The 24,495-nt window shown below is 38.0% G+C and overlaps 2 long non-coding RNA genes across 3 annotated transcripts in view; one reads left to right on the top strand and one right to left on the bottom strand.

Annotated features, from left to right (window-relative positions):
- The window catches only part of LOC140002205 (uncharacterized), a 59,549-nt gene that overhangs the window by 21,854 nt on the left and 13,200 nt on the right, over positions 1–24,495 (top strand). The gene's annotated exons all lie outside the window — the stretch shown is intronic.
- LOC140002204 (uncharacterized) lies at positions 14,262–24,202 on the bottom strand. The gene is made up of 4 exons (XR_011808393.1): positions 23,751–24,202; positions 21,668–22,171; positions 19,639–19,804; positions 14,262–18,807 (listed from the first exon to the last, which is right to left on the bottom strand). It is a non-coding gene; the product is annotated as an uncharacterized lncRNA (long non-coding RNA).

Below are 24,495 nucleotides of genomic sequence, written 5' to 3'. Positions count from 1 at the left end.
ACAGACCGTGGAATTTTGGTCTTGGCAGCAGAATGAGTCTTCTCTGAACATTAAAGATACTGTCAGGTCTAGATTTTATTTTTGCCAATGAGAACCAGTAACAAGGTTGAACTCAGGGTAATTAGACCAACTACAGCTTCCTTTCCCAGTTAAATCCCCACATATTACCAAGACTAAACACTTACATGTACTGATTCTTGTGCTTAGGCAATGAGATATCTCAAGATGCTCTTATTCAAGCCTTCTAGGAAATGGTGGGTCTGTCTGTCTGTCTAGGCTTATGTGTCTACAGGAATACAAAAAATAGCAAGATTGAGGTGAGTTTGCTGTTCATAGACTTGCAACATACCAGGCCTGTACTTGTATGGATGCTTTCCAAAGGGACTGAATGCAAATCTGTTCCTGCCCAATTGCCACAGGGCCTGCAGGTACACATGGGCTGTTGAGGAAGGGTTGGTTATATGGGGTTTGCATTACAGATTTTTAGTGACACCAGGCTTTAGAGTGACCTTAAGGTCATAAGTAATTACTGATGTAGACACAGAGAATGAATGTGGTGTAATGAAGACACAAAGCGCTGAAGGTTTTTTCCTGCTTTGGATTTGTGTTTTTCTCATAATAACTGTTGTCTTAAATCTTAACAAAAAAAAGCAAGAAAGGATAGTGGAGACTGAAGAGACCTGTTTTGTTTTGGTTTGGTTTTAATTCAGTAAAGAACCAGTCTATATCTAGCAAAGACAAAAAATATTGCTGGTGTTTTACACCAGTTTTACCCTTTGGAACATTCTGTTTATTTTGTTTCTTTGGCTAAACATTTGGAGTAAAAATTAAGATGAAAATCTTGGAAGAAACTTTTAAAAACAGCAAATGTACTCCACCCTTATTACAACATTATTCTTGTTTAGCCAAACATTTTTCCTTTAGCAAATGATCTGATATAGACACTCATATGGGAAAGGCATAAAAGACCTACATCAGCCCTATCTTTTCAGGAAAAACAAAACAAAACAAAAAAACAAACAAACAAACAAACAAAAAAAAAAACAAAAAAAACAACACGCAATTAGGAGGGGTGAAATGTATGAATGAATGAGAGCAGGCAAGGAATATAAAATTAATATAGGAAAGTAATCTCCTGTCAATGAATAAAGTTAATGACTTACATAATATTCTCCTGAGTCCATGATGAAAAATTTAAATTGAATTAAAAATCACATGAGCTTTATGGTGGCTTCTCTTTGTGAGTTTACACCTGTAGGGCTGGTGTAACCAAGCATATGAACAAGGGAGAAAGCATATGAAGAGGTGAGGAAAAGGAGTAAATAAACCTAGCAATACAAGAGTCACATAGGTAAACATTTAAAAAGTAAAAGTTACAGTAACCTACACCTTAACCTTCCAAGATGTTTAAGTAAGAGGAAGACATAAAATGAAACTTGCAATAGTTCAGGAAGCTATCAGAGATGTGGCCTTTCCCTGTGTTTATAGCTAGATTTTATTGCTGGAATGTTTTGCTGTTCATTCGAGGTTGGCAATTTATGCTTAAAGTTTCTTTCTTAGAGCTAAACTGCTTGCTGGAGTGGCCCCTTGTGTCAGCAGGGCTTTCAGCAGAAAGTGGTCATATACATCACCAGACCCCTGAAGACCATATAATTGGCTTTGCTGAGCTACGCACAGAGGTATTAGAGCACACACTCTCTCCAAAAATTTCCTTGAGGACTTAAAACAGGGACCATTAAGTTTCCTGACATTCTTCATATCTCCCAGCACAGTTTTCTTCAAAACCTGATCTGACATAATCTAAGTCCTAGGCCAAAAACGCTGTAAGGTTTGCATTCATTTTTTTTTCATTATACTACAAATTGCTTCTTGATTACTAAGGCCTGTTAAATAAGGAACCCATTGAATCAGAGATGTTTTCAAAGACTATGTTGGCTACTATGTGTAATCAGCACCCGTACCACAGAGTTCTCTCATGCAGCACAGGGAGTGCCAATATCTCCCAGAGAAGCCTGTTAAAAGCTTAACTTTGAAGTAAGCCCTGATTTGAGTGTGGGGGCTTGCACTAAATGATGTTCCTATGATTCTGTAATCCTGTGAGTCACAATATTGACTCAGCAGTGGAGGTTGTGAAGAGGGCAGAGAAATCCTATTTAACAAGAAAATATATTTCATCATTCCAAGAACATGGATGCTCAAACAGTACAATTCAATTTCTACCGGAAATCTAGACTTTTAAAGACATATATATAACAGTATCATATTTACTTTTTCTGAATATGCCACCACTTTTTATATATTAAAAAAAAAAAAAGCATTATCACAGAATTTTGCTTATTAGAAATTACTACACTTTAGCTGTTTTTGTTTGTTTAATTCAGAAGTAATTCTAGACACTAGTTTTCCTGCCTCAGCTGGCTTTTTCAAGCCTTTCCCCCAAATTAGATGCTCATTGCAAGACGCCAGAAAGAGCTTCTAAATGTGCTATTCAAGATAGCTTGTGTGATCTCCCTAGTATATATGGAGTCTAAATATATATTTATTTCCCATATTAACATAAGCACATGACATTTATTTGGAATTCTGGGGTAATACCATTTCATTCCATTAAACACAAATCATGAAATCATATACCTATCTCCTTTCATAATACAACATTCTTAACAGTTTACTTCTAAATTTTCACACATTCATTATATATCATCTTCTCAATATTATCTTCCTCTAAAATAAGGATATCAAGAGATTATAGCCAACGGAATAAGCACAAAAGGGCCAAATAAAGAGCTGGGGTAAGTAAATTCTCTCTAAAAGTTCAGTGATGAAGGTACACTATCTGTTTTCTTACTTCCATCCGCTATCAAGAAACAGCAAAACCAAACACATACCTGATTTCTGAGCTGTTCTAAAATGACAAAGAGAACATCTGAAGTAGTGCTGCTCTTGAGCAGCAGAGAACAAAACATTCCCAAATACCATTATCTTCAGACAGAAAACCAGTTCTTCCAAGCAGTCAATAGGGCTATACAAATTTTAAGTAACAGAGTATCAGACTCTGTAGAGCTGCTTTCGTTCACAATACTGCTGCATGGGTATCTGTTCATTTTCATCACATTTTCATGTACAGTAAAGGATTTCTTATTGCTTTTATCAAAAATATCTGATCATCTGGGAATTCTCTTGGCTTTATTATGTGTCTCACCAGTGTCAGCTTGATAGGTAACCTGTATTGATGCAAGTCCTGGAAAAACGAATAACAAAAATGCAGAGGGGGGCAAAGCTCTTCACTACTGAATATTTAGGAGAACAATCAATTCAGCTCAGCTCTTTATTTGGTATTGCCATTGCCCTTCAACATAATAGTTATAGTAAATTATCTCTACCATACAGTCATGCATGCCTTACTGCCTACTGGTGTACTGTGATACATATGTATATAATGCACAAAATTAAAATACCAATGTGGCAAAGTGGAAACAGTTCCCAAAGCTTTCTTTTTCTCCTAGACAATCTTGCTTAGGAGGAGAGGAAAAGGAAGTCCCATCAAAACTTTCATGATCCTCTACTTAGCTCTGCAGATTTTTGGCAGCTCAAGTGTCCAGTTTCTGAGGCTGAAAGACAATGCATTTGATGAACATCTGACAGTTTGCAATATATAATTACCTCAGGTCAATGGACTGCCATGGAGATACTTCTCCATATCTGAAACCTTGTTTCAAGCAACTAAGTTGTTGCTTTTCATCGCATACTGAGATGAAATGTGATTTCAAAATAACAAAAATTCTCCATGACGTGGAATGACTATTTCCACTGATTTTTAGCAAAACACCAACTTCCAAGAACTATGCTGGCTAAATGTTCCTTCATCAAGCATGACATTTATCTGATTTGAATTCTAAAAATGTTCATCTCTGGTGTTTTCAAGACAACCTTTTTTTTTTTCTTCTACTGAAATGTCAAAGTGAAAACATGAGTGAATTTATCTAAATTACATTTCCCTGATAGCTGGAAGCCATCCAAGTAGTGAAACAGTGCAAATTCATTTCCAGGGTTATAAATTTGACTTTTAGGTTTGCTTGTATTTGCATAAATTCAAAATGGATATAAACGTACAAAGGAGGGATTAATATTCTCATACACCAAAGTTTCTCCAAGGTTGAAGGCATGATAAATAAGCTTGTCATGATCTTTAGCATTTTGATATAGCAATACCCAAAAGACAACTGTATCTCTAGATACGGTTATTTTTAAAAGGATTCGTTAATCATTTACCTATTTTTTCTACTCCTTTCTGTTTACTTTTTAAAAAAACTTATTATTAAAAATAAATAAATAAATAGATTTTTCCTTTGTCATGTGAACAAATCCTGCCAAAACAATTTTGCCTCACCAGATCATTAAACCCTGTTAGGTTAGATCCATGGCAGAGTCTGCAATATCTTCGGATTGCTGATGGATTTTCTTGAAGCTCCTTTACTTCCAGCTCCCCATATCCATGTATCCCCCCTTGGCCACTTGAAGTCTTCTCAGGTAGAATACTTACTGCTTCTCACTTTTGCCATCATCCAAAACTATTTTTTCATAGAGAATATAGTACTGGCTTTGAGTGCTTCTGTGCTGGCTTGTTGTGACATTTACTTTCTCCATACTTTTAAAATTCAGTTCTCTCCTCATTACTCCTTTTCTGAGGCTCCAGACAACATTTGACACAGAAAATTTTACTGACAATTATCATCTTATTTGTAGACCTTTGCATATTCATATGCAAATATCCCAATTGATATCTTCACACATTGCACTCTGTAGAATATTTCAGTACCTCCTGATACCTTTGCCACTCCCCTAAATGAGACATCCATTTTCAGTTGGATCACTTGGAATCAGCTTCAAGGTCAGCATGACATCGTGATAAAAATTGTTTGCATACATAGAGATAGAAAATATACAACAAAATATTTTTTTTCTTTTGTTCTCAGGCACGTTTTTACATGCACTCTTCAAGAGAAGGAAAAGATGGAAAAGATAGGGAGAATCTCCTAAAAAAGGGTGAAGAAGACAAGATTAGCTCCCAGATGCCTTTATCTGAGGACATTAGAACTGTTTATATCCCACTAGTCTAAGCAAATATCCCTTGCTTCACTGAGATGTGGGGAGCATTGTCTGTCTTTCCAATTCACCAAGTTACATCCGTAACTAAGAAATCACAGCTTCAGCCTCGTTGTAAATCATGCATTCTTATGAAAGAATTTTTTATTTATATAAAAAGAACACATGTAATTTATTTTTTAAATAAGTAAAGTCTCCCTAGAGAATTTGGCAGGGAACTGTTATTCTAATACTTTTGGCTGTGTTTGCAAGATGATCATCTTGATAATTTAAAATATCATAGGATGTTTGCAGGAACAATAGAACAGATTCCTGAAGTGGTGTAAATTGGCACTGCTCCACAAACATCAAAGGAGCAATGCCAGTTTACACCAGCCCATCAGTGTTCACAAATTAAATGGATGTTTTGTGGTTTACTACATCAGAAAACTTGTAGTGTAACTCAAGCCCTCATAAGATATGCCATAAAACTATTTGATTTTTAATAGATTGGCAAAAGCAAACTTTCTCATCTGAATACTGACCTCAAATGGTTCTTTAATGTCAGAGTTAAAACCCGTGTCTTCAATGCTTCAGAGAATGAGTGTGCAAAAGAGGCTGATGACTGAATACCCTGAAGGACAGGCCAGATTTTTTCCGAACACATGTGCACACCAAATGAAAATGCAATTGTTTTCAACACTTGATGATGAAAATGTATTCTGGGTAAAGTTTATTCTGAAGTAGCTCCCTTTCTACTGACATTAAAGCACCCTCTTAAGATGTACACTTTGGTTTTCAGATTAAAGATTCCATCATTTGTTTCCAAGAACATATGAATGCTAATGAGGAATAGCAACATTTTAACTTTTTCCAAAGCTTTTTTGAACTTCTCTTTGGCTCAAAACTTTTAAAAATATTATATGTGTACATACATACACTCAATATAAAATCTATAGATTTATATATTTCTAAAAAAAAAAAAAAAAAAAAGACAAGAACTATGAAAAGTGAGATTTGCTAGCATTAATTATACATTAATTATACATGAAATACATGATGCTTTTACACAAAAATAATGATTTATAGAAAAACAACAAAAACATTCATCTAAGTAGCCAAAATCACTTAACAAACGTCCTGTGAGCTCCAAAACTTTCATTTGACAGAACTGCATGTGATTAGACTCATTAACGTCATTCAAATATATTAAATGTCTTTCTTACTTTCAGCCACATTAGGAACAGAACCATAATCAAAGAGTTCATCTGATTTCCAAATGCAAAGAGGAACAGTACGTAGGACGGGAAGAACCTTAGGGTAGGTGACAGACAATGAAAGGAGAGGAGTTATCTGAGTTGGCGTAACAATTCTGTTCAAGATACCAGAATAAGTAAGAGGGTCTGTCCACATAGCAAGCCTCATAACCTAGAGTCACTTGCACCCAGAAGCATTCCATCTTTTTCTGAGAAACTCTTGTCCTCCTAATTCTCCCCCAAAATCCTGAAGTTCACTTTATATTTTCCACTGACTGGCTTTACATACTAAGATAGTTCTCACTTTCCTTTGCATACTTTGGCAGGTTAACTGACAACTATTGCAGATACTCTTATAGACCACTGCAGCTAGCTGAGTTGGAAACTTCACCTGTTTTGTTATGGGTGGTGAATGTTTACTTTGTTTTGTTTTGTTTTTACAGAAACAAAATCCTGGCTCATGCTCTACTAGGATTTCAAAACCATGACATGTACATACCAAATAACCATCTGGCTCAAATTTTAATGGCAGAAGAGTAGATGTCCAGTGAAATGCAGGGCATGGCAGCCCAAAGCATCCAGTCTTGGATCACCTTTCTTAAACATTATATTCAGCAGTCCTTTTCCATTTTATTTAGATGGAGTGAGATAAGGATGTTATTAAGTCTTCATTTCCTTCAGCATATTTATTATGATAGAAAGCTGTGCAGAAGTTGCTTTTCCATTAATTCATCATATGTTGGCCTTTGCAAATATTTCAAAACCTGCCAACTAAAAAGAGACTGCTACTATGTCAGGCTATTCTTGTAAAAACACTTTCCAAGTGTACATTTTCATTAACCCTGATACAAGTACAGAAAGCAAAATCTGCACCTGATCCCTATTCCTGTCTTCATGAAGTATAAAATCAAACCCATAAATTTACAGCAGAATGGAAGTCACACTCCATAGTTCTAAAATCAACAGAAATTGAGTTGATGAAGTACTTGCAAAACCAGTAAGTCTGTCTGGCACCAAAGATAAATCTGAAGTAGTCCTTCAGAACTGCCCACCCCAAGAGGTAACGTAGTGATGTGGATGAGAGCTGGAAGAACAAGTACTGCTAGGCAAAACTCCAGGGTCTGTCACAACTAAGTGAACAGTAATAGATGACAATTTTTAACGTGGATCGAACAGAACCAGGTAGTTATTTTTCATTTTTAACACAGTTGCCCACAAAATGTGCCAAAGAACTGTCAAAGCTATTAGCTCTAGTAATGCATGCTAGTAGAAAACTATCATATTTACAAGCAGTAATGCAACAAGTCTGTATAGAAAGGATTTCTTTATAATTACCACCCAAAAAAAAAAAAATAGTCTGCCATAGCAATTTATATCACTGCAAGTGTTATTTCTGCTTACAAATATTTCTTTCTTAAATTTTGCTTTAGAATATATTTACAGTGAAAAGGGTAAGAAAAGCTCTTAGCTCTCTGTTCAGTAACAAGTAGTTCCCAACAATGTAATGAACAAGGACAACAAAAATCTGGGCCATTACTCACAGCCACTGCAGCTAAAATGCCTCTGCCAACTCTGCCAAGAATATTCAGTCTATGATACATGCATACTGTGTAGAGGTCTCAAAGTACAGGTATTACTAAAAGATGTATATCTCTTGCTGGAATATATGAAACCATTTGAATTAATTATATCCAGAACCCCCTTGCAATAAATTAGTAACACATTTTAAACACTATTTGCACTGTTCCTCCTTCCCTTGGAGGAAACTCATTGTGTTTAACTGAGGAAAACATCTGAGATGCCAAGAATGATGGTGATTTATGGTTTCTCAGTAAAAGTCAAATACTCCTCTGAAACGTAAATGAAGAAATAATCCGTGAGCACTGTGAATGTATTCCAGAGATATCACTTAGCTTGGTCCTGAACTTGGAAGCTGTTTCCTGTCAGTGGATCCTTGTTCGATGCAGACTGTTCTGCCGAACTGTGGACTTAGACACTGGGATAGCTATATTTCTTTCAGCCTGCATTTTATTTCACCTTAGCCTGCAAATACATAAAGGAAATGTCCTGTGCATTTCTACAACATCAAATGCCATGGAAGGACCATCAGGCTGGACTGGATCACTTGACCTCTAGTGCTACTTTAATACAGAACAAAATGATCATAATTGAAAACACCATTTGGCAGGTTGCTGTTAAATACGTATTGGAATATTGCCTTAGCTCCATGTTTTATTTAATGCTCTTGTTCAAAAGGTTCTGTTTTCTGTTATGTTTTCATTTTTTTGACTGTGGACCAAGTATGCATTGCAACACTTTCTGCGGGATGCCGTTCAACACTTTCATTCAGCAAGGAGACCCGCCGCAGGCAGCACCCCAGGCCCAGCAGCACCCAGAGCCACTGCCTTGCCACCCACACCCCAGGGCTGCCTGCACCCAGGGGCCATCCTTCATCCCTTGCCACCCCTAGGAGGGTCACACACACACCATGGGATTTGTTTCTGCCACCCCTGAGACCCTGGAGGTTGCTAGAAGGAGCTGGCTGTGGGCTGAGCAGACCCTGGGGACATGAGAATAGTGGTGGGACATCTGCTGACTGCCAGCAGTGCCTCTTTGCTCCTTTTCCAGCCCCAGGCCATGCTGGGCAGTGGTAGTGACACTGCTGCCACCGAGCAGGGTGTCTGGGGGGCTGGGGAGCTGGGCTCACATTGCCACAGAGCCTGATAAGCCACAGCCCTGCAGGCCTCTCAGTAACGGTTGTTCAGACAGGCTCTAAGGAAGAGTTGGGAATGGCTGTGGGCCCAAACTCCTGCACTCCTGGTGTGAAGAAAAGGGCCTGGCACAAGGCTGTTGCCAGGTTACTGAAGGCTGGCATGGGGCGGTGCATTCAGCAAAGGGCTTGTGCCTTAGATGCAGGGCTGTGACACTGGTGAGCAGTTGTTCCCTGTTGCCTTGCACCCCAGCACAAGCACAACAGGAGTCCCTGGCTGGATGCTGCCTTCCTGGCCAGTCTCACTGAGGCCCCAGGATTTAGCAAGGGAGACCGACAGGCAGCGAGGAAAGGAGACACATTCCTACCATAAACCCCCAAGAGGCCACCACCTCTTCTTCTATGTCAGCTCAGTGGAGGCAGCCTGCTGCTAAATAACAGGGCTTAATTTTCTGGTAGCTTCTATACTGCAGGAAAAATGCTGTATTATTATCTTCCTGCAACACAGTCTGAGGTAAAACATGCTGTGTCATGCAGGAACTAAGGAACTATGCTGCTACAAGCAGATCGCATATCAAATCGCTAGAGCAATATGCTGTATGTCACTTGGTGCTTGAGTTACACCTTCACACCTGCAGGTGGACCTTAACACTTTATCTGTCCAGTCCCACCTGTCACTGCAGGGAAAGTGAAAAAGCCTAAAACAAAGGTGTTTTGTACTGGGACAATGGGAGGCAGTAGTGCTCATCACATCCTCTCACATCAGGGACTGGGAGATGATAAAGAGTGTTGCATTGCCTCAGACAGACCATGCCTAATCTGGGTTATCCAAGACCTCTTTCCACAGACAAAGTGGAACCAGACTCAGCAGTGAGACTGCTCAAATGCTGCTCTTCCAAACCGGTTCAGCCATTGACTCAGAGTTTTGATTTTTCTATCCAAGTAATTCAAGCAAGTGTCATTTGAGGTTTTCACAGAGGGACTTTGATTTTGTTTTCTTTCCCTGTTTTTCATTTCTACACTTCCTTTTTCTCTCAAAAAGTGGATAAAAGCCTTTCATTAAACAAAAAAACAAAACAAAACAAAACAAAACAAACAAACAAACAAAAAAAACACTCAAGGAAATGTGTCGAGAAAATGTTTCTTACTATGGAGCTCTACTCCATATTATCAGACAACTTCGACAGGAGACAGTTTCAGTTTTACCAGCTGAAATATCTGAAGTTCCTTCTAAAAAACTTCTCAGCTTTCTGCTGTGTGGTTGTCATTCTTGGCCGCCATGTGGCTGCAGACCCAGGGAACCTTGCTGTCCAGGAGATGAGGGTCTGTAAAGGTCAGAGTCTCCACTCTTGACATTTACACATTGTGTGAGATATTTATATCTCTTTTGTTTGTTCATTTTAACAAATCTCTGTTCTGTCTCAACTTCAGCAGTTTACAGGGGAAACTACCTTTGATTTAGATAATTAATAGACTTTAGCTAATTGAATAGATATTGCATTGTACAGGACAAATATACTCACCAGAATCTATAAAATCTGTTATAGTCGATAGAACCATAAGCTCTTGTTCTGTTCCCTATGTTTTTTTCCAAAGAAAATTTTATTTTAAAAGTTATGTGCCTCTGGAGTGTGAAATTAGAAAAGCCAAGAAAGGTATATGATAACTATCTCCAAAATGACCACCTTAGCAGCTCCTTTTTAAGCTTGAGTCAAATTTACAGAAACACTAGCCATTTTAATTTTTGTTAATCCAAACTATACACAACAGTAGTCTGAGGTCCTAAACTGTTTGTGCTTTTAAAGCAAGGGATGAGAGAAAGGCCAGTAAACACATCAGAGACCCAGAGAGGAGGGAGGACTTTGGAGATAAAATTCTGTCTGGAGACCTTGTTTTCAAGCTTCTTCTTTCTCCCATGCTTTGGCTTTTGTAAAATGCCCACATTGAAACAAACTGGTAGATTTCCTGGGCTGCCTGGGGTGGGAAATCTATCACTGCTGAGGTACAGTGTAGGAATTACTATAGATCCTCTGATACAGAGATTTTATTACATTTTTTTCTTTAAAACTACTCTCCTAACTGGGTAAAGTTAGAAAGGCAATAAAATTCATAATGCCTGACAGAAGTCTGTCTACTTAAATCCACTGACAGACACTGAGGTGTAGGATTTGGTCTCCAGGGAACCTCTTCAGGCCTGGGAGATAACTGTGTGTTGTATACAACCTGATTTCCCAAAGCAGATGATGCTCTGATTTCTTTAATTATATGGCATTACAACCCTATAACAGAAAGACACTTTTCAAGAAAAGGACTAGGAAAGTAAAACATTTTGAAAAGGACTAGGAAGGTAGAACATTTTGAATTACAAGTGATTCTTGCTCAGTTGCTTAACCTGAATTTGAAGAACAGGTAACACTCAGATAACACTGACCATCTATTAAAACAATAGTAATTGTATTTCTTGCCATAAAAGGTCTGTTTTTCCCATTTTTCTTGGACAGTGTAATTCATATATGAATTTCATATTCATATATGAATATATATTCATATTCATATATATATATGATACATATTAATATATGTATCAGACAGGGAATCTGATACAGAGTGCAGGTTACTGTTAAGCATTTTCATCTATTTATTTATTTTTGCTGGCCATGATAAAGCAAATACCTGAAGAGGCATAGTAGCTTGAACAAATGATATGTTATCGAGCATGGAAGCTATTTATGTTAGAATGGTTCTTAACAAAATTTTGAATGCACTAGAATTGGCAAATTGAGTTTATGGCAGTTTAACCCTTTCTGACCTGTAGTTACATCTATTTTAATCTGGTCCTATTTTTACACCTATTTTAATCAAGTATGAGTTAGTGGAACCATGGTTTCAGTTTTACAAGCTTGTTGCTTTTCCTAGAAATTCCTTCACTTGAAAGCCTCTAAGCCTTTAGTAATAGGCAACTTGCGTTCCTCAGAAATCTCTCAAAGTATGTAGTGTTTCCATATCATGTTCTGTCTTTTCAGCTGCTGTAAACCCATTAAAAGCAAGGAAGCTGTCTGACAGCTTACTCCTGAGGGTGATCTGATCCCATGTGCTACAACTGCTTACAAATCAGCCCTCTGATTCAGCTCTCTTTCTATTAGACTTTCTGTCATGGGAAAAATAATGTTAAAATGTACCCACATTCAAGCAAAAATTCTACTACAGAGAAGCAAAAATTCTACTACAGAACTGAAAACTACTCAATTGCTTAAACAGATAAAGAATCTGTAATGTTTTCCAGAAATCAAAAGATGTCATTATTTCAGTGCATTGAAACTCCTTACAATTATTAGTATTAAACTAAGTTGATTTTAATGGCGTATTAGCTACTTCTTTGAAGGAGCTGTTGGTTTATTCTCTTATTTTTATCCACCATGGTGTCACTTCAGGACAAAGACAAGTTTGTGTACATTTCCCCTGCATTTACATACTATTTAATGTTTTAATTTTATTTTTTAAACACATTCTTGGATTTTCAATGCATAAGAACTATTGTAAGATCCTGTTAATGTAACTTTTTCCCTCCAAAGGACTGATGCACACTTTCTGCTGTTAGGAATTTTTTATTGCTTGTCCTTAAGAATCTCTAGTAATATTTGTTAAATAGTTCTATGTCTAAAAAAAAAAAAAAGGATTGTATCAGAGCTGTGAATTATATCCTAGCATGTTTCATGTGACAATGAGATTTATAATAAAGTACTTAAGTAGCATGATCACTTGGTCTTAATGTGTTTTTTATGGTGGAGAGGATACAAATTTACTTGTGAATTAGTCAATTTGTTTCTTCTCCTCCTTAAACCCACCTTTTTTTAATGATGTGCAGAACTCATGTAATGTGAGTGTTTGGTGATTCCATTACTGTTAGAATCTGAGCATTCATTATCCCATTAGCTGTGCATACACCTTCAAAATATAGCAATTCTATCTGTGATGAGCCATTAAAGGTTTGAATGGCTTGTTATGTTCCCAGGATTGTTGAAATCAATAGAACCAGCTATTCAGCTTAATAGGGATAACTAACACCATTAAAATCAATGGCAGATGAGCCAGTACTATTGTTCCCAAACACATGTTTTCAGATAGGAACATCTAATAGTTTAAAAACAGGACTGCCATTATGCCTTTAACCAGAATATTCTGCAAATCTATGCAATATTATTTTATTTATTGGGAAGCTGTGACTTTTATTATCATAATTGCTACAAATATTTCAGCTTTCTGCAGTGAAAGAAATCTGTTTTCTTAAAATCACAGCACCAAGTATTACTCCAAGCATTGTTTTATTTAAACATCATCCAGGCCTTGACAATAACAGGCCTCACACTTTAAAACCCTGTTTTATTTCAAAGGTAATGTAGCAGAAATTCTTGCTCTGGAGAGTTCTGGTACTGTACCACGGCAGTCAGCTTTTCTATTAGTGACTTTTCTTAACAAGCCATTTGAACAGTGAGAGACTTTATCTCGCCTTTTTAACTTTATAACAATTCTTAGTGTTACTGTGAGGATTATACAGATTTAGACTTAGTCATGGTCTGTAAAACACTGTGATTCCAAATGGCCATTTCTTGAGCATGCATATAGTAAATTCTTTCAACTGGTACTTCACAAAAAGCACAACTTTATACCTAGTCACATTCTTTAGCTATTGATTTGTAACATATCAGAGAATCACAGAAACACAGAATTGTAGGGGTTGGAAGGGACCTCAAGAGATCATTGAGTCCAACCCCCCTGCCAAAACAGGTTCCCTAGAGCAGGTTGCTCACGTAGGTGTCCAGATGGGCCTTAAATATCTCCAGAGAAGGAGACTCCACAACCTCCCTGGGCAGCCTGTTCCAATGCTCCGTCACCCTCACCATGAAGACATTCTTTCACATGTTGGTGTGAAAATTCCTTTGCTCCATGTCTTGGCCATTTCCCCTTGTCCTGTCCCCACAAACCACTGAAAAGAGGTTAGCCAAATCCCTCTGTCTTCCACCCTTAAGATATTTGTAAACATTCATGAGATCCCCTCTCAGTCTTCTTTTCTCAAGGCTGAACAGACCCAGGTCTCTAAGCCTTTCCTCATAAGGAAAATGCTCCAGGCCCCATATCATCTTTGTGGCACTGCTATGGACTTTCTCCAAGAGATCCCTGTCTTTTTTGTACCAGGGGGCCCAGAACTGGACACAGTACTCCAGGTGAGGCCTGACCAGGGCAGAGTAGAGGGGGAAGATCACCTCCCTTGACTTGCTGGCCACACTCCTTTTAATGCACGCCAGGATCCCATTGGCCTTCTTGGCCACCAGGGCACAGTGCTGGCTCGTGGTCAACCTGTCGTCCACCAGGACCCCCAGGTCCTTTTCGTCAGAGCTCCTCTCCAGCAGGTCATCCCCCAGCCTGTACTGATACATGCGGTTGTTCCTTCCCAGGTGCAGGACTCTATGCTTGCTCATGTTAAACTTCAACTTGTTTTAACTCTTGTGAAACTTTGGTTTCTTCCTACCCAACTCTCTAGCCTGTCCAGGTCTCAGTGAATGGCAGCACAGCCTTCTGCCGTGTCGGACACTCCTCCCAGCTTTGTATCATCGGTATACTTGCTGAGGGCGGACACTATTCTCTCATCAAGGTCGTCAATGGAGATGTTGAACAAGACTGGACCCAGCACCAACCCCTGGGGAATACCGCTAGTCACAGGCCTCCAGCCAGACTCTGCTCTGCCGATCGCCACCCTCTGAGCTTGGCCAGTCAGCCAGTTCTCACCCCACCTTACTGTCCACTTGTCTATCCCACACTTTCTCAGCTTTGCTAGCAAGAGGTTGTGGGAAACAGTATCAAAAGCCTTGCTAAAGTCAAGGTAGATGACATCGACTGCCCTCCCCCCACCTATCCATCTGGTGGTGCCATCATAGAAGGCAATGAGGTTGGTCATTTATATAATCATTTATATATTTATTTATATAATCATTTATATATTTTGTTTGTCTCCTGAATATACTGTCTTTTTATACTTTTAGTACCTCACAAGTCAGCACTTTCCATAATTACAGTTGTGTTAATGTTTCTGTGTTTGCCTTATGGCTGATGTACAATTTTACACATTCATTCTACAGTTTGGATACTGGCTGTCGGTGGAGAGCCATCCCACCAGAGCCTTCTTTCTTTTACAAATTCCTTACTAGCAACTTGCAGAATTATGCTTTTTTTCTATTTAAGCTCTTGTTGCATTGCATACCAAAAGGCATTTTATCATATTGTTTTATTCATAACAACTTTGACAGAAGGACTTTGTATTGCAGGGTCACAGCCTTGGAGGTATAGGTAGCATAGTCAGATCGGCACTGGACTGGGCCCAATTATGTTGCCTAAAGCAATATTTAAAGATACTATGAAGAAAGATACTTATAATCACTAACATGAAACATTTGCATAATGTCCTTGAACAACCTTTCACTGGTTAACACCCAATTCTCTTCAGATCATGAATCATTCCTCACAGCCTTAGCAAGTCAATCACTTCCCTGCACCCTTATGAAGCTGTTGTTAGCCCAGGAAAAAGCAGTCAGGGCTTTGTTTGTGTCCTCAAGTCTAATGCTACCTGGGCTTCCAAAGTGTCCAAGGAAAAGTACTTACATGAATGAAAATAAGAAAGAAAGCAAGAAAGCAAGTGAGAAAAATAATAATAACAATAATTAAAAAAAAAAAAATCCTTCAATAAGAAACTCTTTTTTTAACCTCTGATTTCAGAAACAGAGTTTGTAAATGGGATGAACTCCCTAACTGCCAGTGGCTAAGACAGTTTTTACACAAGGAGTCCCATTCTGGTTTGTGATCTCACTCGTCATATCTCAAGACACATCTGTGCAGGCTCAAACCTTCGTCAAGGTCTAGGCTCTCCTTTTCTGTGTGATCCTCTTCACTTGATTTGACTTAGGCGATCTCTAGGAAGTAAAAGAAAGTCTGCTTATGGAGTTTAGTCTAGGGAGAGGACTAGACTAACTTGCATTTTAGGGATACCTATTGAGTTCTATCTACACAAGTGTTTCAGGGATGGAATGATACAAGCTTGGCACCCAAATGATGCCTAGAGCCCATCTGAGCATATCACTTCTCATTGGCTACTTGTAACTTAAAGGAAATTCTTCCTTTTACTGAATGGTTCCTAACCTTTGCAAGCTAAAAATTAGAAAGATAACACCTTTCTCCTGCTGAGTAATTTTTCTGCTTATCAGTATTAGCTTTCAAATGACAGTACTAAAGAGCTATAATGATCAGTACTGAAGACACTTAGCAAAGGGCTCATTAACAGCTGAGATGAGCTGTAAAAGAAACATAAAATGTCAGCCTAATTTAAGAAATTGCACTACACTGGGGAATGGGTAATTAAACAATAATACTTATATAGCGCCAGAGACAAGTGGAAGGTCTGAAAATGAACGCAGCAGAGCAACAGAGACTGCTATGATTAAGAATCCAACTTAAATCCCATACTGCTTAAGGGCGACCAAGTTCCTGGAAATGTAAAAAGAGAGATGCATAGATCCAGCATGAAAACTCAATGACTAAAACCTGTGCTTTAGGCTTACAGGATAGAGTGTGTAAAAGGGTGCTGTATCTTATAACTGGCAATATGGGATGCCAGCCTATATTCCCCCATGCCTTTAAAATAGGCATGCAACAGTAGAGCAAGGACAGCTGTAAGCTGTTGTAATATTACTGCCAGGTCTGTTGGGAAACCTACAATAGAGCAGCGGAGATCAGCAAGCACAAGGTCTTGAGCTGAGTTCATGAAATGAGTTGTAACTTAAGTACTTTGTGCTCAGATTTTAAACATTTATTGAGGCAGTCCTAATGTAAATACCTATATTCCCTACACAAGCAGTGAAGACCTCCAGATGGATGACCCCGTTCCTACTTAAGTTCAGATAAATAGAAAAGGCAAAATGGATGCCACACAAGTTTTTCACTTGCACACTTTGTCATAAATCTTTACTTTTTTTCCAAGAGAAATGGAAGCATTACATTAAGACTGTGAATTATAGTGTCAATGAAAAGGAAGACTTAAAAGCATTGATGCTTAGTCCTTGCTATTTGGCCATTAGCTCACATTCTACACCCAAATGACCTTTCTATTTCTGCGTTCATAATCCTTTGTCATGAGAATTTCTTAGTCATCATGAAATCTCTTTAGTTCAGAGTGCTTCTGTCTTTTATCTGTCTTTTATTTCACTACTGACTTGCTTTTAGGAGTGAGCTGCTTTGCAGATTATCTGAAGAAGTCTTTGAATAGTTACAAAATCTTTTGAAGATTCAGTGACAGCCTTTTAAACATGCTGTTCATGTTCCTGAAGTTGCACCAGAAGCTTGTATATGAGACTGATTTTTCTCTCAGTCTCGTTTCTTTTTCAGCCCTAATTCATGTAAAAGAGAATAATTAGGGACATCTATGGAGCAACCAGAAAATTAGAATGTACAAAAATGGGTTTCTTATCAACAAAAGGTCATTCATCTGCTGCTGAAATATTAAAAAGTGTGCAGTTAGTTTCCCCTGTGATTTCACAAGTAACCTATTTTGAAAAATGAAGAGGGAGTTCTAAAGTCTTTGTGCTTTATTCACTGTTTGCAGGGAGGTGGGAGTGAGGATGTTGTTTGGGTTTTTATTTCAAGATATTACTAAGATTTCCATATAAGTGGTAAGCTATAAATTCTATTTCAAAATATGATTTATTTATTTATTTATGTATTACCATGAAACCAAACACCTTGCTATGGTAAGGCGCAAGATACTCTAGTTGCTGTTTTCCCAGATATTAGAGGAAAGCTGTTTGTTGATTTGTGAGTTTGTGCTAGGTGTAGTATTGCTGTTAAATAACACTGTCCAATGAAGCCTATCTAATACCCCCCAAAATATGAATGCTTCTTTGCCCAGGAGAAGCAACTATTTGGAAGGATTTTTTTTTTTTTTTTTTTTTCAATTTCTATTTGAGCAAGCACTAATTGAAACATAAAAACATCATTTAAACTCTTCAGTTCATGCCTGCACTTTGAGTGAAATTTTGTTACTCTCAAACTCCCATTGATATCAAGGGGCTGAAAATTCATGTTTAAGTTGAAAACAATTTCTAAAGGCACTTGAGAAAAACTAACAGATTATGTGGTATGATACTGTAGGCATCAATAACAATTTCCCCTGAATATGGCAGAGAAGACAGAAGACGATGATAACGCAAGAAAATCCTGCTGAAAGAAATCATAGCTTTAAAAGCAGAGTAGAAGTACGCAAGTGGAATTGGATTGCTGAGAATAATAAGGGACTTTACCTCATAAGTTACTTCTCGACATATTGATCCTACACAGCTGGAGAACAATCAGGTAGTTATGGTAGTCCTTTACGTACATTTCTATTCACATCCCAGAAACCACTTAATATAATAGTGGTGGTGGAAAGGGGGAAAGAACATTATCATTACTAAAAAAGCAAGTCAGGCTTCTGAAGACATGTTCTGGTTTTAGTTCAAGGATGGATTGGACATTTTTGGAAAGCCAATATTCTAAAACAAGGAAAACAATAATGATATGTCAGCTGTTCTAAGAAAAATGATTCTGACAAAAAAAAAGTTTCAGTCATGGAAAATAGTCTTGAAACCAGATTCTGCTGTTAGATTTATTAAGGGTTTTGTGTTTTTTCACGTCCTTCTTTGACAGCAATGTGGAAACTCAAATCCAGCATTCAAACTGCAAAAAAATGACATACAAAAATAAATATTGGTGCTGCTGAAGAAAGATATTTTTGAAATACTCGTATGTCTCAGGCAGACAAAAGCTCATCTTGAGCCCATTCTTAAGCATTTGCAACACATGGGATACATTTGAGATTTCTTCATAAAGTACCACCAGCATGTTTAAGTGCATGCCAAGTTTGAGCCAACCCCAAAAGCTTTTCTTTTTATGAGCTTCCTGCCAGTTAAAATAATATGTTCTACCACACACACACACACACACTTATACATCTATACAGTGCAATGTACATGAAACTGGTTTTATACGCTGAAGTGTGGTTTTGTCTAAATTCTCCTAGTATTTTAATGCACACATTTGAAAGTTCTTAATATTACAGTGAAGGTACTCTCATGGCACATAAAGTTTGTTTTATTCATCAATTTGCTGTCTACCTACACAGGAAAAAAAAATAAATCCTTTAGCATTCTCCTTCTCAGGCATCACACAGCAATTCAAAAGTTGTGCCTTTGTTTTCTGGCTCTACCATTGACTTGGCAGAATATTGGATCCTTTTGCTCTGTAAAATGAGAAGACTTTTTTGTAACAGCAGGAGCATTGAAAGGAATGAGACAAGACCACATTCTTAAAATAAAACAAGTTTTGAAGGCAGCTAGTGGCTTTATACAGTAGCATCTCTCTACCCTAGTGCTGCTGACAGGTCTTCCTACCCAGCAAAAGAACATTTTGTTGCAGACCCCATCACCATTACCACCCCAGACTCCACCCCAGTTACTGGGAGGGGGGCATGAGACCAGCTTGGGTTTGTCTGGGTTTTGTCTCACTTACCTACTTAGTATAGAAGGCCCAGACTGTCATAACCATCTTCTTAGGTAATACCTCCTGTGAGAAGTAGGCACATAAGTCCATCTGTTGCTCTTAAGTCCTTGGAGTATGGGCATAGGCTCACCATACACATGCATGGTGTGTAAAGCACTAGGACCTTAACACAGTACTGGAATGGGAGAGGAAAAAATAAATATTATAGTCAGAGTAATTTAAATGTCATCCCCAGTGACGACAAGCAGCTTGCAGTTCTCATAAGATGAGGGATGTTTTTATTTTTTCCTTGTATCTCTCTTTCTCTCCTTAATAAATACAACCTTGCTGTGTAATTTTAATTTCATTTAATGATTTTGAAAGTAGTGTGTAGAACACTACACCACTGAACGCCACTCCCCCTTTTTTTATTTGTTTCATATAACAATGTCAAAAATAGATATTGTACTGAATGTCTTATCTCTAAGTATACTGAGGTGTATTTTACTAATGTCTGTTTTTAGAAACACTATTGCACTACTATCTCTGATGTGATCAGAGAAACAGCAGATCTGTTATTAGGTTATGACAGAAAATAGTCATTTAAGCAAAGGAAAATATATATTAGTTGACAGAAGTATATTTCTTAATTCTGTGTTTACTATTCCAGCCTTGTTAGAGTCCCACTTGGGCACACACTAAAGGTAATGCTGAAAACAGTGAGCTAATGAATAACCAAGAAAATGAACCTCACTGTTATGATGATTTTTGCACACTGTAAGTTGCTGTTGATGTCTCAGTTTAATGCTGACTGATTTTTTGCAGCATTTGTAGGGGAAGCTCAGCATAGTTGGGTCACTGAAATGACTAAGTATACTGAGATAGCTGTGATAATTGCAGCATTAGAGCCATTCACCTGTGCACTGGCTAGGAAAAAGATAACATACCTGATGCCTCCTCTGTCCTGTTTAAGATATTGTCCTGGTTAGTACATGTGAGGGTTTATCTGGGACATGTACACAACTCACTGTGCTGGGTTGGAATAAAGGTTGATCTTTTTCGTTTTCCTGACCCAAACAGTGGCTAAATGCAAAAGTTGTTGGAAGGCTTCAAGAACAGGACAAGAGCATACAATACCTTCTTAGGTGCCCTCCTGGACTCTCTGTTTGTGTTACATTTCTTCAGGAAGAGCCAAGGTGGATCCAGAGGGAAACAGAGATTACTCTTTAAGTGGCATTACTTGGTCTGCTTGGGAAGGGAAACAAGGAGCAAGGGAGAAGAAAAACATCCAGAGGCGGATGTGCTGGAGGAAGGGAAATAGTGGGAAAGAATCACAGCAGGGAGCAGGAGCCGGCTGCTCATGGAGGGAGGCAGTGCGACTGCAGTGAGACCAGGGAACAGACGGTTTTAGTTCACTCTGTGACTTTCTTAGTCACAGCAAACTCTGCCCAGGCCCCTCTGGTGCCCAGAGTTGGTTTGTTTTTTTTGTTTTTTTGTTTTTTTTTTTTTTTCATCTGCTATAGGGTCTGTTTGGATGTTCCTTGTTCTGTTCTCTGGCCAGACCAGACCAGAGGGGACTGGTAAGAGTTTACTGAGACTCAGAAAGTCACAGAGTGAATTAAAAACAAGCCTGGAAGCTTGCAGAATAAGTATTGGAACAGTTAGATATAAGCATTTGTATTTCTGTTACATCTGTCCTAATCACTTTGAGCTTTGTCAATTTACAAAACTAATTATCCTATTAGATATTATAATTTAAAATTAATTTTTATTTGTCTTCTGTTAGGTTGCCAAGTGAGCTGGGCCTATTTAGCCTAGAAAAGAGGAGACTGAGAGGAGATCTCATCAGTCTTTACAAATACCATGTAAAGAGGATGAGACCAAACTCTTCGCGGTAGTAGCCAGTGATAGGACAAGGGGTAGTGGGTATAAATTGAACCACAGGAGGTTCCATCACCATATGAGGAAGAATGTCTTTACGGTTTGGGTGACAGAGCACTGGAACGGGCTGCCCAGAGAGGTTGTGGAGTCCCCTTCTTTGGAGATATTCAAAACCTACCTGGATGTGATAACATGTTCTAAGTGATCCTGTTTGAACAGGGGTGTGGGCTAGATGATCTCTGGAGGTCCCTTCCAATGTCAGCCATTCTGCGATTCTGTATTATTGAGTCCCTTGAAGCTGTGGGCTGTCACTTACCCCTTGCTGGAGAAGTACTGATTGTCCTCCATCAGGGAAGACTGGCTTTTAACTCTTTCTCTGTCACAGTGCATCCAGTTTTCCCAAGCAGTTGGAGTTCCACTGTTCTGGAAGGTTTGTCAGTAACTCATCTGTGTTCTGGGTTTGTCACATTTGGGGAAAGCTAGGCATTTCCAGATTGATTATCCTTTTTAAAAACTACATGATATTGGTAATGAAACAGGAAGTTTGTTCTCTTTCTTCTTCTTCTTCTTCTTCTTCTTCTTCTTCTTCTTCTTCTTCTTCTTCTTCTTCTTCTTCTTCCTTCTTTTTCTTTGTCTTACAAACAGAAAACTAGGAAAAGAGAAACCTCTCTTCCTTCATCACCTACAAAACAAAAAGCTCTACTGTATCTAAGATTGTGCTGTACTATTGGCACAGAATCTTCTGCTAACTAGTCTTTGGCTGAAAAAAAAAAAAGTCATGTTCCAGGCCCACTTTAGTTGCCTAAACATGGGCATCTAGTGCTGTTTTAGACACCATAAGAACTTGGCCTCTAGCTACTGACTGCCAAGAAGCCCAGGGTTTCTCATAAGTCCTGTGTCATTCCTGCTAGCCCTATAATTGGATTTGGATTTGGATTTGGATTGGTTTTAGATTCTGTAGGACACCTCAAATGGTTCTTGAAGGCTCTTATATTTAGGAAAATATATAAATATATATATAATACATAAATATATAAAATGGTATGTGAAGGCTCTTATATTTAGGTAACTGGATCATTTCCCCAGAAGCACAGTTGTTCTGGGATGAAATGAATCACTTCAGACACATCCTCTCCATTGACTAAAGAGGGAACCTAAACAATTTATTTACATGCCTAGCTTTCAGACAGCTAACCATGGGCAAGAAGAATTACACTCTGAAACAATGTTGGTGCAGCAAAATGGAGGTTGACTCTAGCACATGCCTTCTGTAGCTAGCCTAATCTTGGTCCCACAGGTAAGAATATTAGGGAAGATGACATAGCATGAGGTAAGTGTGTGAAGATAACTATGCTACTGACCTAGAGCTCCTAGAGAGCTCATACTCAGCATGTGCTACAAGCATGTGCTGTGTTACAAGCATGTGGTACAGCTTACTCTGTTGCATCGGAACAGCTACCATTGCCACTATTATTATTACACCAGCTAGCTTGGATAAGGTTAACCAAGGTATGTTAGTAGATAGTACAACCATACCTTCATTTTTATAATTGACCCATTGTATTGGTTTAACTTGCTCTAGTGTAGCACATTTTATTTCATTATCACACACTCATGTTTTTCTCCAGAGAAAATGTGGACGTATTTAACGATCCATGATTATCTTCCAACATTTTTTTGCATTTGTTTTTTATTATACTGATTTGCTTTCCCAGTCCATTCAGCTTTTCTCTGGTTCATTCCCTACTAAAACAGTCTAAAACTTTCTACCATAATACTCTCAAAGCATAGATACTCAAAAAGGTTTTACTACAAGAGTCACAGAAATTACTCTACCAATACGACAATTGAACACTGAAGTATTTGGGATGATTATTGAGGAATTCTGTAGCAATTTTAAATAAGAGTGGTTGGTTTGTTTTCAGTGTATTATGTCCTTCTTTTATTGCCACAATAACATCTGCAAACAATAATCCTTCTATTTTGTCCTCTGAGTGTTCAGTTATGGTTCATGAAAAGCTGCCATTTTATTTCTCTTTTCCCACTGCTCCCATCTTATAAACTGCTGCGTTATTTAGATTGACTTTTCTCTGCCTTGTTTTCACACGCGCACCCCTGTAGTATAAGCAAGAGCAGTTTCTCTAAAAACATTGATTCCTCTTGCACAAATGTTAAGTGTTATAACAGGATTTTAGTCAGAACCCTTCAATGTCATATTCATAAGATTCATATGACCTATTTTAATTTACAAAAAGACTCACCATGTTAGTAGACTCACAGCCTCTGTAGTAGGGCATAAAGCGATCAAGAGGATATGCTGCAGTGTGGGTTATGCCACAAAAGCTGGCAATGGTATGAGCACGTGAGCTGGATTACATTCTTTCTCAGGCAGAATTGCTCATTTCTACTTGAAAATTATTCCTTAATGATGATAAACAAGTGGAAACTTGATAGTTAGGGTATGTTTACACTGTGCATAGAGATGTTACAACATGTGTAAAAAAAGAAAGGTATTAGTGCAGAGGCATAGAAAGCCTATGGCCTCGTGCTGTTGTTTGTCAGAAGTTACGCTCAAATTAGGTCTCAAATAATAAGCTAAAACCAAAAGCAGATCGGAAACTACAGGCATGGGGACAAACTAAAATGAAGTTAGTCTGAGGCATTCCCTTTTGAATTGCTATTATTTATTTAGCAAATTCTGAACAAATTGCAAACTATCATCAATGGGAAAATATGTGATTGACTGTCAGAAATACAGCTGCTTTGATGGAAACTCTGACTTAACCTAGTAAAATAATTCATTTACAGAAGCCAGATTTTTCAGCTGATGCATACCTTCATTGTTGTTGAAGGTCATTTTCTTCCTTATAGTCACCAAAATAATTTTTCTGGTTTAGGTATGTTAGGGAAGAAAAACAAGCAAACAAAGCAGAAAAAATCAAAAACAAACAACAAAAAACAAAACAAAACAAAACAAAAAAAAAAAAAGTGCCTATAGTTTCAAAA

The sequence above is a fragment of the Anas platyrhynchos genome, chromosome 3, assembly GCF_047663525.1.
Source record: "Anas platyrhynchos isolate ZD024472 breed Pekin duck chromosome 3, IASCAAS_PekinDuck_T2T, whole genome shotgun sequence".
NCBI lineage: Eukaryota > Metazoa > Chordata > Aves > Anseriformes > Anatidae > Anas > Anas platyrhynchos.
The sequence above is the reverse complement of the archived record's forward strand: the minus strand, read 5'-3'. Positions and strand labels throughout refer to the sequence as shown.